This window comes from Ceratotherium simum, chromosome 23 (genome assembly GCF_057802395.1).
Source record: "Ceratotherium simum simum isolate JZ-2026a chromosome 23, ASM5780239v1, whole genome shotgun sequence".
Taxonomy (NCBI): Eukaryota; Metazoa; Chordata; class Mammalia; order Perissodactyla; family Rhinocerotidae; genus Ceratotherium; species Ceratotherium simum.
Genome location: NC_141922.1, coordinates 9284265 through 9300058, shown reverse-complemented (window position 1 = coordinate 9300058; position 15794 = coordinate 9284265).

Genomic DNA, 15794 nt, shown 5'->3' with positions numbered 1-15794 from the left:
GGGAAGTGTCATTTCTTACCTTGTAAACTCAACCAATTTGATCCATGGGACATTGACAGACTATAAATATGGAACTGTATGATGTCATTTTTATAGGCACTTTATGAGAGTAATAACCAGGAGAAGGATTGTCCATGACTGAAATGCAGTTGTGGTATATGGAAATGATCACTTAGGGTGGTTCTCTATATATATCTGCCTTTTGTACTCTTTACACATAAATGGTTTAGCCATTCCTAGTTATCCAAAAATATACAAATATATTGCTGTCTGTCCTTCTGAGGAGAGCCATAATTAACTTGAAATCTTGCTTTTTTGCTGTTTTTATACTAATTAATGTGTTTTTATTGCAACCCATTTATACTTAATGATGCATCCAATCACACTACAATTTGGAAGACGTAAATGATGTGATTTTTTATAGATTTAGTTTTTTTTTTTTTAACCTTTTTTATATCATGGGGGGAAAAAAGGAAATTATCAGCCTTGCTTCATTTTCTAGGTTAGAAGAGAACACTTTGCAACTTTCTTTCTTAATTGAAAGTTGAGTCCCTCTACTGTCCTACTTAATTCCTTAATGTCCATTCAGACAGCCAGAGAGGCATTTGAGCAAGTCATTACCACATGTGAATGTATTAACTTTGAAATTGATTAATCCATCCTGTGAATGTTTTCAACCACTCCAAGGCAGACAACAAAATTCTAATGAAAACCCACTGTAGGTGGGAGGGACAGCACCATTGACAAGCACTTTCAATCAATTCAAAGGCCTCAGTTAACCTTCCTTGATGCTGGTTTTGTTGTGCTCTGTAGTTTAACAAGATTGAAGACATGACTGAGTCAAATCAAGTAAAGTATTACTTGTGCGCCAGAGCAAGATTGGTCTACGATGTTAGGTGGCTGGGGGGAAGGGAGCAAGGTGTTCCATGTGGTGTCCAAAAACACTGCTTTCCTTAATGGATGTAAAACCAAACACCCCTCTCCCCCTCTCTTCTCCCACCCTTCTTCCCTCTCTTCTTCTCTGCTTCCTCAGTAACCAGGGCTATTAACGCTGTCATGAATTATACTTTGTATGATATATTAGAAAGAGAAGCGCCATATATTAATCCTTTACAGCCAACTTATAAGAGAGGATTTATTATCCCAAATTGCCATCTCCAATTTTATTGATGATGAAACAGACTGAGGGAGTTTAAGGGACTTGCTCAAGGTCACAAAGGACTGAAAGCTGACCCTGAGACTTGACCCTCATTTTATAATGCATAGTAATCCTCTTAACTAGATATTACCATCTCCATTTTATAAAAAAAAATGACAGAGGAAGCAAAAAACCCTGCCAAAGATCACTCAACTATTAAGCACAAAGCTGGTATTTGAATCCCAACTCTGTGAGGATGGAGAATTAGATTCTGTTCTAGGATTAGGGATCTGAAAAGCTGGATTTTTATAAGCATAGACCATTCTCCAATCCTTGAGTGAATGCATATATCAACAATTCTTACAAAAGTATTAATTGATGCCAAAATCTCATTTCTTTTCTTAGTTATACTAGGTGGTAGTTAATAAAATCAAAGATATGAAAAATAACTGGAAAAAAAATAAAAGATTTCTCCAACATATTGAAAATCATGTTAGTAAATGGAAAAGAACCTGAATATTTCCCTTACCTCCTCTTCCTTCTTTGTGATGTTTTTTAAGAACTGAAAAACACCCTACTGGCTTTCATAATTAATTTGAAATAGAGCACACGAGTTCATGCAATAATGGTAGAGAAATACATAAATAAACATAAATTATGGGTCAGGTAAGACCAATCTCACCTCATTATTAAGTGCATCATTAAAGCAGAGTGGTACTGATGCATGAACAGATAGGCAAGACAGAAGAAGAGTATAAAGTCCAGAATTAAACCAAAATATATATCAGAATTTGGCATTCAATAAAAATGAAATTACAAATCAGGAGATGAAAAGTGATTATTTAATAAATGGCATTAGAAAAAGTTGGTAGTGATTTGGAGTAGAATATTTCAAACCTTATATCTAAATAAATTTTAGATGGTTCAGAGACTTATTAAAAAAAATCATGCAACTACTAGAAAATATACATATATAAAATCTCAACATACAGAAGGTAGAAGTATGACATAAACTCCAGACTCCCTGAAACTTTGGTAAATTTGACAACACAAAAACAAGTCTGCACAGGGAAAAAACATAAAAAGTGCAAAAAGTAAAAGATGCACTGAAAAATTTGTAAAATTAAGAGCAGAAATAAAAGGTAAGCTTCCTCTGGGGCTGGCCAGGTGGTGCAGCGGTTAAGTGCACGTGCTCTGCTGCGGTGGCCCGAGGGTTCGCAGGTTCGGACCCCAGGCACGCACAGACACACGGCTTGTCAAGCCATGCTGTGGTGGCATCCCATATAAAGTAGAGGAAGATGGGCACAGATGTTAGCGCAGGGCCAATCTTCCTCAGCAAAAAGAGGAGGATTGGCATCAGATGTTAGCTCAGGGCTGATCTTCCTCACAAAAAAAAAAAAAAGGTTTCCTCAATATATAAAGAACACTGTAAATTAATAAGAGAAACAGAGCCCTCCAATAGACAATATGGTCAAAGGATGTGAAATCACTGATGATCAAAAACTAAAAATATAAATAGGTCTTAAATCATTGAAAAATATATTAACTCACATACAATAAAAGAAAAGTAATTAAAAGTATAGTGTTAACATTTTTCAGCTATCAGATGGGAAAAAATTCAATCCCTTGGTAACATACTGTGTTGGAGAGGAAATGGTTATAAATAATAAACATATTTATATATTGCTGTAGGAATGGAAATTGATACAACCTCTAAAAAAGTTAGGTTGGTTCTCCACCACTCTTCTATCCCCCATTCCTTTATATTTTCCCCTGCCCTTTTTTTCTGTGCTGCTCTGAGTCCTAAGAGCTTTATCTCTGCAGACTGCATGCCCTGGACTTCTTTTCCAGTTGGTTTCTGGTTGGATTCAGTGAATGAGACATTCCAGAAAGGTCAGGTTTCTCACTCCCCTCCTTAAGGGTGCATCTGATAGGCAATAATCGAACACTGACACACACTGAAATATTTAACTTCCATTTGGAGAACGATCTTGGGGAGGGCTGATTTGGAGGCTTCTGGAGGAGGTGCCCAGCCCCTCCTGCCTTGAGCAATTCAGCTCTCACCCCAAACCTACAAGCTCCATCCAGCCAAACAAAAGTCTTTAGCGAAGAAACACACTCAACCATCTTTGTAGATAGCTTACTGGCCATCCATTGTTCTTCCAAAGTGCGTTTCTACTCAGTGGCTTTCCAAAATGTTTTCCAAACTCAGAAAGTATTCTCATTGATAAGTTTTGTCTTTTTTTAAATACACTATTTTACCAAAGTTTCAATATCCCAGTAAAGTTCTACTACTACGGTAATTTTTAATACCGTCTAGATTGTCACATATGTGCCTGTATTAATCTGTCTCTGAAAGTGCTATCGACATCCCCAGAAGTCATCATAACTCTGCCTGGGGGGATTACTGAAGGGATGACCACAAAACTGGGTTCCAAAAGATGTCAGAATTTCAAGAGGAGGAATGGCTTTTGAAGAAGAGAAAACCGTATGTGTTGAGCGAGAGCATGTTCAGAGATGATGATAAACTCTATGTAGCTATAATTCAGAATGGGATGCGGGACAGAGAGAGGAGATAAGTTTAGATGGAAGATCAAGGTTCTCTTGGAAAAGGCCTTGTAAATCCTTGTAAAAGAGATGAACATCTCCCCACATATCTTTAACAGAATGTGATTACTGCAAGATGCTCTGTAGAAACAGTGTTCTGTGTCAAAAGTTTGAAAAGTGGTGCATCATATCGCTCTCTTCAGGATTTACAAAGTGCAGGAGCATATTAAGAGCTCTGAAAAGTCCTGCAACAATAAAATCTTCCTAGCATTCTTTAATCCAGAATTTCAAATTGTTGTGTTCAGGGAATCAAGCCAGAAAGTCAGAAATTTGCAGAGCATGCTGGCGAGGGCAGAACCTCTTCAGCAATACGTTGCTACAGGCAGAGTCCTAAAGAAAATGTTCAATATCCACATGAGCAAAGATTAATAACTGTCTCAAAATAGTAACAAGGGGGGCAAGGGCTCTGACATAAGAAAAGGAAACTTTCAGTGCCAAATGTGTGGAACTAGAAGCAACCAAAAGAGGATCCATAGAACCTGGAAAAAGGAAATGCAAATTAGATTATAATAGAATTTTTTTTATCTGTCTCTCAATGAGAAACACTTGATATTTATTATATGTAATTATAGTTTGTTACACAAAAATTGAGCTTAAGATAACCACATAGTAAACTGCTTATTGATTTCCATTTGAGATGTTTCTTCCATTTGCTGTTTATTTTCTTTCCCCGCGGGCCAGGCTAGGTTGGGAGGTGGGGGTAGGCCAGATAGTATCCTTTGAGGGCCCAGAGATTGGAGGAGCGGTCGTCTTTCTTTCCTTTTTACTTTTCTGTCCTCCTCCTGCAAGTCCCTCCAACACAGACCATCTGTCCCTTCTTCCCTAGAGTTAAAAGCAACCTGCATCAGATTGAAATGGATAAAAAGATAAATCACCACCCCTCTGCAGAACACGGAAATCTAAAAGGGAGAAAGAAATTGCATTTGCCTTTGCACTCAATATATCAAAGTAATTTATGTCATGACCACTCTGCCTGCTTTCATACATATTAGGTTTTAAATAAAATCAATCTCTCCAAACCTGTAATAGCTTTCTTGTAAGGACCTTAAAAAAAAAAAAAAGTTGTTGGAATCTAGTTCCATTAGAGGGGAGGTTGGTTTATTGCCTCACAAAATCACTCATTCTAATAAGGTACGAATTTAAGAGAGATTCCTCAAACACCTTAAACAGTTAAAGACCAGCAAGGAGCTGAGAATTAGGTAGTTGCAGCTCACATCCAAACCAGGCAGGGAAGGGTTAATTGTGCAGACTTTTAGACTGGGGGAGGGGAGCAGCTCTAGAGCCAGATGGGGTTGGAGCCAAGTATGGGGAGATCGGACCAATGCTGACACCAGGAAGGATTCCAGTATGACCCCCACCCCTAGAGTACCCTGAGGACCAACAGGTGGGTCAGCCACACCATCTCTGAGGTTTTCTAACTGGGGAGAGAAGGGCAGCCACCATTCATGAGCCCTTACTGTAATAATGACAAACACTTTCCAGCGGCTACTCTGTGTCTGGAACTGCTCTGTACTCATAATGACCCTGTGAAGTTCATGCTATAATTTCTCCCAATTTACAGAAGAAGAAACTGAAACGTTAAAAAAGTTAAATAGTTGCTCAAGGTCATCACACAGCTAGTAAATAGCAGATCTGGAATCAAACCTAGACTGTCTGGTTCTGGGTCATGATGCTTAACCATTCCTCTCTCCTGCCTCCTTTCTTATCTGTTAGATGCTGTACATAGGACTCCATTTTTGATCCCACAGAGACACTACGAGAGACATATCATTATTCCATTTTTTATGATGGGAAAACTGAGGCTCAGAAGGTTGAAGAGTCTTGGCCCAGGTCTATTTCTGATTCCAAAGCCCATGTTCTTTCTTTAGCAGAGACTTTCCAAGTACCGATGAAAGAAGGCAACCAAGAAAGAGCATCTCACCCCCAAGTATATTTACCACTGATTCTGAAACACATGCAGTCTTTTTGTTTTGTTTTGTTTTTCATTCTAGCTTGAAGCATGTACAAGTTTTACAAAGAGTTGGCTACTGGGCAGCATTATACTGAGAAAGAAAGAGAAATGTGTTTGGAAGTCAGGTAGACGTGAGCGTGAAGGCATCCCAGCTTCACTGCTGAGCAGCTGCAGCTCGTTAGCTCTGGGCTGATTCTACTTTCCTGGCCTCAGTGCTATCACCGTAAAATGGCAACAATAGCCCTCACTTCAGAGAGTCGTGGGATTCAATGAGATCATGACTGAACCTTTAGCACAGTGCAGGGAACACAGAAATCCCTTGGTAAATGGAAGATGTCATTATTATTACTGATCATCTTTCTCACACTCTCCCGACCTTCTCTCAGGCCATCCTCTGGTGTGAACATTATCAGAGAGAAAAAGGAGAAGGGCATGATGCACCTGCCTGGGTGGGGAGATGTAACATAAGGGAAGGAGACAGTTCTCTGGGGTTGAAGGTATTGGCCGTTTTGTAGTTTTTGGTGTAAAATTAAAGATGATTGGAGTGAACTCTAAATTCGTTTTTTTAGATGTTTATTGCTATTCTTCTAGTATGTATGGCTTTTGATAAATACATCGACTCTCTGTTTTTCACAGACTGCATAACCCAGGTGCTAAAGAGAGAGTGATAATAAGAAAACTCATCCATGGACAAGTTAGCCAGACAGATGCCAGGCAGGCCCATCTATAGTCCTGGTCTATCTACAAAATAAACTGAGATGGAAGAAGAGGCACATCATCCACTGGCTGTGTGACTGTGGATGTATAGTCTCCAGGTGTGAGTCCCCGATATTTATTTCCTACCTGAACATTTCTGGTACTGGATTCAACAGTTGAAGATTACTCATAAAGGATAGAAACATCAAGAATCTGGGAAGATTTATCTTCAATTAAATTCAACAAAGCTGTATGAAGAGTCTTCTATGCCTGAGTATATGTTAAACCCTTGAGAATTGAAGGAGTATAGAAACTATGATGAAGGCTGCAGCACATAGTGTTGTTGTTTAGAGAAAGAATATGATGAAGCAGTTAAGAATAAATCTTGCAGCCAGATCTCCTGGCTTCAAATCCATCTCCATCACTTAGTAGCTGTTTAACATTATGTGTTCATGTGTTCATGTGTTCATGTGCTCATGTGTTCAACATTCCTGTGCCTAGAAAAGAGTGGAAAAAATGGGCTTAAATAAGGTAATAAATGTAAAGTTCTCAGAACAATTCCTAGCACCTAGAGAGTAATATGTAAATGCTAGATATTTTTACCACTAAATTTAAAGCTGGAAAGAATCTTAAAGATGAACTAACCTACCCACTAATTTCACAAAGGAGGATGCTGAGGCCCAGAAAAGCAATGTGAAAAATAAATTCCACTTGGATCAATGACCAAAATGTAAGACTTTAAAAACAGTAGAAGAGGATACAGAAAGATATCTTTGTGGTATTAGAATAGGAAATGATGTTTTAGACAAGAGACAAAAAGGTCATTCCCAAAGAAGAAATTGATTAATTTTACTACAACAACATGTGTGATTAGAGAGTTGGTGCTTTGGGCTTTATGATATCAGCCCAATATCCATCCTGACATCTGAAAAGGGGAAGGGGTTGGAGATTGAGTTCAACCTCATGGCCCGTGATTCAATCAGCCATGCCTCCATGATGAAAACCCAATGAAGAACTGGACACTGAAGCATGAGTGAGCTTCCTGGCTAACATAATGCTGGGCATATTGTTCCACATCGATATGCCAGGAGTGTGACATCCTGACTCCGTGGGGGGAGAATATGGAAGCTTCTTGTTTAAGACCCTCCCAGACCTTGCCATATGTGTCTGTTCTTTTAGCTGGTTTGAATTGTATCCTTTTTGCAATAATAGAACTGTAATCATACCCATAGCACTTTTCTGAGTGCTGTAAGTCATTCTAGTGAACTACTGAACCTGAAGAGGTAAGGGGAACTCCCAAATTCATAGCCAGTTGGTCAGAAATGTGAATGGCCTGGAATCCCCTCGCTTGCATCTAGCATCTGAAGTGAGGCAGTCTTGTACAGGACCGTGCTCTCCACCTCTGAAATTTGTCCTAACTCCGAGTAGTTAGTGTCAGAATTGCATTGCAATAGCAATCATAGAAATGGAGATGAAAACAGAATGAGATACAATTTTATACCCAGTAGCTTGTTAAAACTCAAAAAGTTTGGCAATACCAACAATCAACAAAGATGAAAGTAAACAGGAATTCTGATGCTGAGTGGTGAAAATGAATTTTGGTGTAACTACTTTGGACAGTGTCTTAGTTGAAGTCCCACTAGAATCAAACACTGAGACACAACAGGAGGAAGTAAAGGATAAGCCATGGGGCTGATGAGTATCAAGTATGAATTCTACGCAAGTCACTGAATTCCAAATCCAGTGCTCTTTTTGCCACAATTGACAGACTCCCAAGGTGGATGAAATAGACATTATAATAAAACCTTCAACTTATGATGCTTTATCTTTCAAAACATTTCTCATCCATGATCTCATTCAATTATCATAAAATTCAAGGAAGATTAAATATAGTAATGTAAAAAGGTTCATGTCATTGAGAGTGAATCTGACGACTGAACTGGTTTTCAAGGATCCAAACATGAACAGAAAGTGTAGAAACGTGAACTTCCTTCCGAACACATCTTACAGGACGGTGAGATTAAAGTCATGGACTTGCTGTGAGCCTCAGTTTTCTTACCTGTGAAATAGGAATAAGCATGTTGCCACCTCATTTAGACAGTTGTTGACATGACCATATGCCAACTTCAAGACTCATCTCAGCACCTGTGTTCTTGTTCATTTATGTCTTCATTCCACCGTTCTGAACTCCTGCAATAAGGCACTGAGAACCCAGCTGCTGGCTACAAGGACCCGCAACTCAGAGACCGTGAAGTGCACAGTATCTCCTGGTCTATTAGGGGAAATGGGCTCTAAAATACCATTAGATAATAAGGTGATAATGCTGAAAAACAGGGAAAGGGGATGCTCAAGTAAGACAACTCTGCTTTAGGTGTTGGAAAGTTTTCAAAGAGCATGATATGCAATAAGGAAAAATTCACCAGGAGGGAAAAAAGGGAGGAGGCATTTGAAGGCAGAAAAGGCAGAAGAAAAGGCATTGAAATGACCCTGACTAACCCAGCACTTTGCAATCTTAAAGGACCAATGCCACCCCCTTCCCCTTTATGGTTTTTTAATTAAATACTTTGGAATACTCAGTTACTCTGAATTATAACAAAGGCCTAAGTTTATTATTATTTTAAGTTTATAATATGTATTTCTATAGTATACAAGTATATATTAAATTTGGTATTATATACATTTATCTTTAAATATGGATGGTCCTATTGTATAGATACTATCCTATAACCTTTCTTTTCTCTGATCGGCACTGCCTCCTGAGCATCTTTCCACGTTGATGCTCATTGACTTACCTCATTTTGATTTAGCAGCCACATAGAATTGCACTGTTGCACACACACAATAATTTATTTAACCCATTTCCTATTGATGGGCATTTACAATTTGGAACTAAAACCAAATGAAAATCCTCATAAATATATTTTCTCACAATTATGCAAGTATTTCTACAAATAAAACATTACCCTACTCTAGCCTCAATGGCCCATTGCTGTTCCTCAAACATTCCAAGTGCATTCCAATCTCAAGACCTTTCAGTTACTCTTCTCTCTGCTTGGAAAGTTCTTCTCCTAGAAAATTACAGGACTGACCCTCACTGAGATCTCAGAGAGGTCTTTCCTGACTTCATCATCTACATCATCTACATCTACCTCTGTCTCTCCCTTCTCCTGCTTTGTTTTAACTAGAGCATGTATTACTATCTAACATTACATTATATATTTTCTTGTTTATTGAGTGTCTCCCTGACTAGAAGAGAAGGCTAAACAGAGGCAAGCACTCTGTTTTATTCACATCTTATTCACCTTGTTTTACCCACATTGAATATGATCTTGGCACATAGCACTCAAAAAACAAATTTTAATTAAATGAAAGAATGAATTCATGAGTTGGGTAAAATTGCTGAGTCACTGAAACGGGCATTTCATGTTAACAGATATTGTCAAGTTGCTCTTTCAGAAGGTTTATATTCTTACCAACGTTGCCTATTTTGCTTATCCATGCCAGAATTAGGTTATATCCATAGGTTTAGTTTAGTTTAGGTTTGATTATCAATGAATTAGTGAGCTTGAGTATTTTTTTCTAGTTTCTTGGGAATTTCTCTCTATTAGATGGTGCCCGGCTTCCGCATCTCCCATTCCCGTTTTCCTATTGAACTCTTTCTCATTTTCTTATTGATCGGTAGCAGTCCCTTCCATCACGTCATTACTAACTTTTAATGTGATAAATATTTTTCCTAGTCAACTTTTTGAGCTTTCTTATGCTGTAGAGAATTTGCATTTTTTTATAAAGTCAAATCTGTCAGTCTTTTCTTCTATGAACATTTTTAGTTTTGGATGGATCACTATGGTGGGTGTTGTGTGGGATGGGAAGTCTGTTCACTCAAAAGCCACCAAGAATGATAAGATTCTGAACTGCATTTTGGTCCTGAGGATGGGGCAAGGAGTGCGCTGTCATTGTATTGATTCTACCACCCACTAATTGGGCATCTTTGAGACAACTGTCTTTGTTCCAATTTCTTCCTCTGTTAAGTGAAAATCAAATACCTTACCACACTAACCTCACAAAGGCTTTATGGAGGTTGAATGAGATAATGAATCTAAAAGCATAGAAGGTTTTACATTGGTGCAGCATCAGATGAAGGAGAGAACAGAGTAATAGACATCTAATATCAGGAAGAACACTCAGCCCCAAAATCATTTTACACGTCAATAAGAAATTTGGAAGAAAGAAATTCTTCTAAAGAAAATTAGTTTAGTAATTATCTCCAAACAATCACCCAAGATAATCAATAAGCCTGCTATAATCCTCTTGTATATTAAAAAAGAACACTGCATTTAAAGTCAGGTGACCTCACTCCTAATCCTGATCTGTCCTTTACATTAATTTCACTGTCTTGTGTAAATCTCTTCACCTCTCTGAACTGCAGTTTTACTTTTTAAAAGAGAATTTAAAAAGTTCGATCTCACAGAGTTTCAGTGAAGATAAAATGAGATTTTTGTGAAAGCATCATATAAGCTATACAGTTTTATAAGAATGTAAGTTAACTTATTATAATAATTATTAAAGTCATAATCTTAATGATGGTTACTCAAATGGTTGTATATATTCTCTACGAGATAGTGAGCATGTGTGTTATGTTGTTTATTAGTTCTGGGATTAAATCTCAAAAGTTATTTCTTTCTTATGAGTTCTTATTTGTTTTGAGACTTTTGTGTTCCTGTATTCGTAGAAGAAATGGATCAGCCTATTTTAACTGTGGTAAATCATCGTGATTAGCACTTATCCATTCTAACTACCCACATCCAGCCATATAAACTCAAGAAGCTGTGTGGGCCCTTCTGTCTATCTCAGGGCCGTGAATGACATTTCTATAAGGATTGTGAAGAAAAAAAAAATAACATTCTTTAAAGTAATCTCTGTAAGCTTAAGTTACCCTCAGTATAAAGTACCACAATCATTTTCCATATTTAAGTACCTATTTATTTCATGTAATTAAAATACTAAATTATAAGAACTGAATTAAGTGTCTGAAAAGTAATTGATAAGTAGATGATTCATTAATATTGTCCAAGTAAGGTTCTGAATCATAATGGGCTTTAAAAATGTCACGTGTCTTTTTTGAACTTATTTTTCAGAAAAGTGTTAGTCCAAAAAGTGGTTAAAGTAATTTTTTTCATAAGATTTTTAGAATTACAAATCATTCTCAGACAAAAATATTTTTTGAACCCTTATACATGTTTGACAAGGACAGGATTTACTAACCTGTGAGAATTTGGTTTTTCTCCCTCCTTGTACCTACTGAAGAAACACTGTCTTTGATCCTTTGACTTCTCTGCCTCCCTCAACTTCTGAAGAGATCTTGTTTTCAACTTCCTGGCCCCCAGAACTTTTGTGATAAAGATTTAGAGACTGAGTAGATAGAGACAAAATCAAAGGAAAGGGAAAGGATGGGACAGGTACTAAAGCAGGGAAATGAAATCTTTGCCCAGTAAGAGCAAGAGGAAATGAGGAAGGAGTGATGGGCATGGGGAAGACCAGTAGGGTTGAAGCTGAGGCTGGTGAGAGACCTGTGGGTTTGACATGTGAGTAGCTGGGGAGAGCCAGCTGCAGGGCGCAGAAAATAACCCTTTTGAGAAGTTCCATCATGAGTATAAAAGGGCTGCCCTTCAGTGATCATTAAGAGACATGAATGAATATTAGAACTTTTTCGTGAAGATTTTGGCTCTTCAATTAGGTTCTTTCCAGTTTGACACAGGTCAGATACTGAACCAAATGGTGTCTCCAAATCTATTAGAGCCACGTGTTTAAAAGATGTGTGGAGGTATTCTGCTTATGTTTGAAGGATATGTGAAGAAGTGGTGCCATCTCCCCTCAGCCTCCCTCTTACTCCAAGTAGTTATTGCAACGGCATCCATCTAAAACTCCATGGCTTCATATAGGCAAGAGGGAAAAAATTCTGGATTATGCCAATAGAAATGTGGCTTATAAAAGTGTCACTATGTCGTTTAGATCCCTGAGCCAAAATCCTAGATGATGGGTGGGGTCTCACACATATATTGATATGTTTTTCTTTCCTTTCCTCATTTCACTGGGATTTATTTGTGAATCAATAATGATAAGATATAAAAATTATTTAAATATATTTTAAGCTTTTCAAAGAAGCAATATTCTGACTTTGTTAATTTTCTGTTTGTCTATTTTCTGTTTCATTGATTTCTGCTTTTAGCATTATTTCCTTCCTTCTATGTATTTTGGGTTTAATCTGCTCTTATTATCTGTCTAGCTTCTTAAGGTAGAAATAGATCATTGATTTTCAACTTTTCTTCTTTGGTAATATAAGCATATAAAACTGTGAATTTCCCTTTATACTCACTTTAGCTGCATCCTACTTTTAATATATGGTGTTTCACTATTATTCATTTTCCTGAATTTTCAAGTATCCAGTAATTTTGTGTTGTATTCTGGACATTGTAAATGATACATTGTAGGGATTCTAGATTATGCTATCTTCCTCTAAGGGTGGTGACTTTAGTTCTGGTGGGTCACTAGTTATTGGAGAGTCCTACTGACATTATCAAGCCTTGGATTTTTGCTTTGTTGGGGTGAATCTATTTCAGTTTTGTGCTTATTCCTATGTTGTGACCATTACCCTGGAGGATGAGGCTTTTCTGGAGTCTCCACTAAATGACTGAGGTGCTCATCAAGATCTCCTCTGGAACTCTAATGTCTTTCACACTGCATAATACCCAGTATCTCCATTCAGCCCCTCAGCCACTGCTCTGTTAGGCTTGTCCATTCCCACCTCCTGCAGGCACTGCCCAGTGTTTAACCAAAGGCCCCAGAGGATCCCACACTCACTTCTGCACCCACCCTCTTTCATAGTTCTCTTCTCTCAGTACCCTGTCCCACAACTCCATCCACCTCAGCAGTGCAGAACTTCTGTCTCTGCCTCATCGGGTCAGCAAAGGTACTTCTTTCCACTTGAGCTCCATCTTCATGCCCTGTGGTCAGGAACGTACCTCAGGCAGAAAGCCAGGATGAATACAGGGGTTCTCTCAAAGATCCTTTGTCTCAAGAATGCTCCTATTCATTGCTCAGGCACTTCATATATTTTGTCCAATTTTAGAGTTGTTTAGGATGGAATAATAAGTCTGATAAGAGTTCTTCCTTCATGGCCAGAAGTATAAATCCTTTCTTCTACCTCTTCCCCTCAAATTAGACCATACCTGAATTACATCGCAAAAAGTAGACTCAATCAAGAATGTGATCCTTGAGATGTCCCTTTTAACATTAGGGCTCCTTGGAACACAGTTTGAAAACCACTTCTGTGGAAAAGTGAGCAAATGAAGGTGATAATGTGGAAGAAGTGTTTCAGAAAAGATAGTAAGAGGAGTAGGGCCTGAACTAAGTTAGGATAAAAAGGAAGAAAAGACACATTTCTTAAATGTTTCAAGGGACTTACCACTTAACCCACATTTAAAGGCAAAAGGGAGAGAAGAAAGAGGAAAGTGAGCGATGTATGCTGCACTTAGGGAGGAGGATGGTGACAATGGTGTCCACAGACTGTCTTAGGGGGCATTGCCATCCTATTATCAGCATCATCATGGCTTCCATTGACTAAACAAATAAAATTTCCACGGTATTTTATTAACATTATCTCAGTTAATTATCACAACAATTAGGTAGGCATCTTTATTTACTTTATTCAGAGGAGGAAACTGAGTCCAGGAAACCATGACAAGTTAAGAGAGTTGCCCAAGTTCACATAGCTGATAGTTGGCAAGTCAACAGAGTGCCTGAAACAAGACAGGAATTCAATAAATGAATGCCCCAGAAAAGGCACGAGCCTCTCCCTCTCTGGGCTGCATTCTCATCTTGTTTGTTTCCTATTTTCTTTCCTTCCTTTTTCCTTTCCTCCAAAAAACACTATGATGGACATGTTTTGAAAGACACACTGGAAAAAAGGAAAAAATCTATTTGGGTCTGCCTTGTAAAGTAAATGCAAGTTTGCCAACTTGATATTGGCTCCTGGGATATCCAGGGCAGTGTATATGCTCTGGGAATTTGAAGAGTGGAGAGCTATTGACTCATTCATGAAGGAAACCTTAATGAAGCACCTACTACACCAGGCACACACTGTGCAGAAAGCAGCATAGCTGCTGTCCCCAGAGGGTAATTCACATACTGGGCTCCTTTTTGTTTCTCCTTCAGAAGAGTGTAAGAAGGCCAAAGAGGGAAGTATTGGGGGGTTATTTGATTCTATAATCATTTGATCCTCATCTGCAGGTGGATGCTGATGTTCCTCACCGCCCGGCTGTCCACAAGGATGCCTACCTGTTGCATAAACCGAGTCACCCACATTTCTCCAGTGTGATGACACTGGAGCCCAAGTGTGGTCTTAGCAGCATTTTTATTATGTGGGTTTGTGTGGGCTGGGGGGAGGCAGGTGGATATGATTGGAGATTCTTCTTTAAGACCTTACCGTCTAGGACTGTGGTGGGTATTAAAATGAGGAGAAATATTATCTTTGGGGGTTCAAAAATGAGAGAGGTTATTTTCCACTGGATGGCTCAGAGAATGAAGTTTCCAAGGACAAGATGCCACTTGCGCCGAAGTAAACTAGTAAGTAAACAAATAAGCAAATGAACAAGCAGTTATCACCTTGGTGTGAGGAGAAAGGCACTTCAGGTGCTGGGTATGTTACAAGCAGAAGATGAGAAAGAGCAGGCATTATCTAAAAAGGGAAAGAAAGTCCGAATGCACCAAAGTCACACTTTGTGCCTTTTCTCACTTTTCCTTGGGAAAGCCCAGATCTCATGGAAATGTGAAAGCTGCAGCGGCTCAGGCCATCTCAGCTTCAGGGACTGAGTGCTCCCTGGAGCATCATCTTCTGTTGCCAACATACTTGCTTTTAAAATTGCAACTTACCAGGTCTCTTGCGCCCCTCCCTCTGTGAAGTGGAGATTCTTCAGCCTTGGGGGCATATACTGAGCTTTGTGAATGCGTTGAGTTGTTCAGGGCAGGTTAAACCATGCAGTGACCCTCAAATCTGAAAGAGTTTCTTAGCTAAGCTTTACCACTTTGTAATATGAAACAAATGACTAGTCTCCAGAGTGAAAACAAGAGAAAGATCTCTTCAGGGTCCTCCTGACTCCAGGTTCCAGCTTGCTTCCTTTTTTTCAAAGCTGGCAACCAGAACTGCACATGCCGTTTCAGCTCCCTATTGGTCCCCAGGCCATGCCCAGTGCTGGAGACGGAATTCTGATACTTCGTGTTCACTCACCTTTGTGGCCATCAAGCCTGGTTCTGGTACCTGGATGTAAGTCATGTCATCTTGGTCTCAGTTCCTATTTGGGAAACCATGTAGACCAGCTCTCACTGCTCAGTATCTAGAATTCCTCC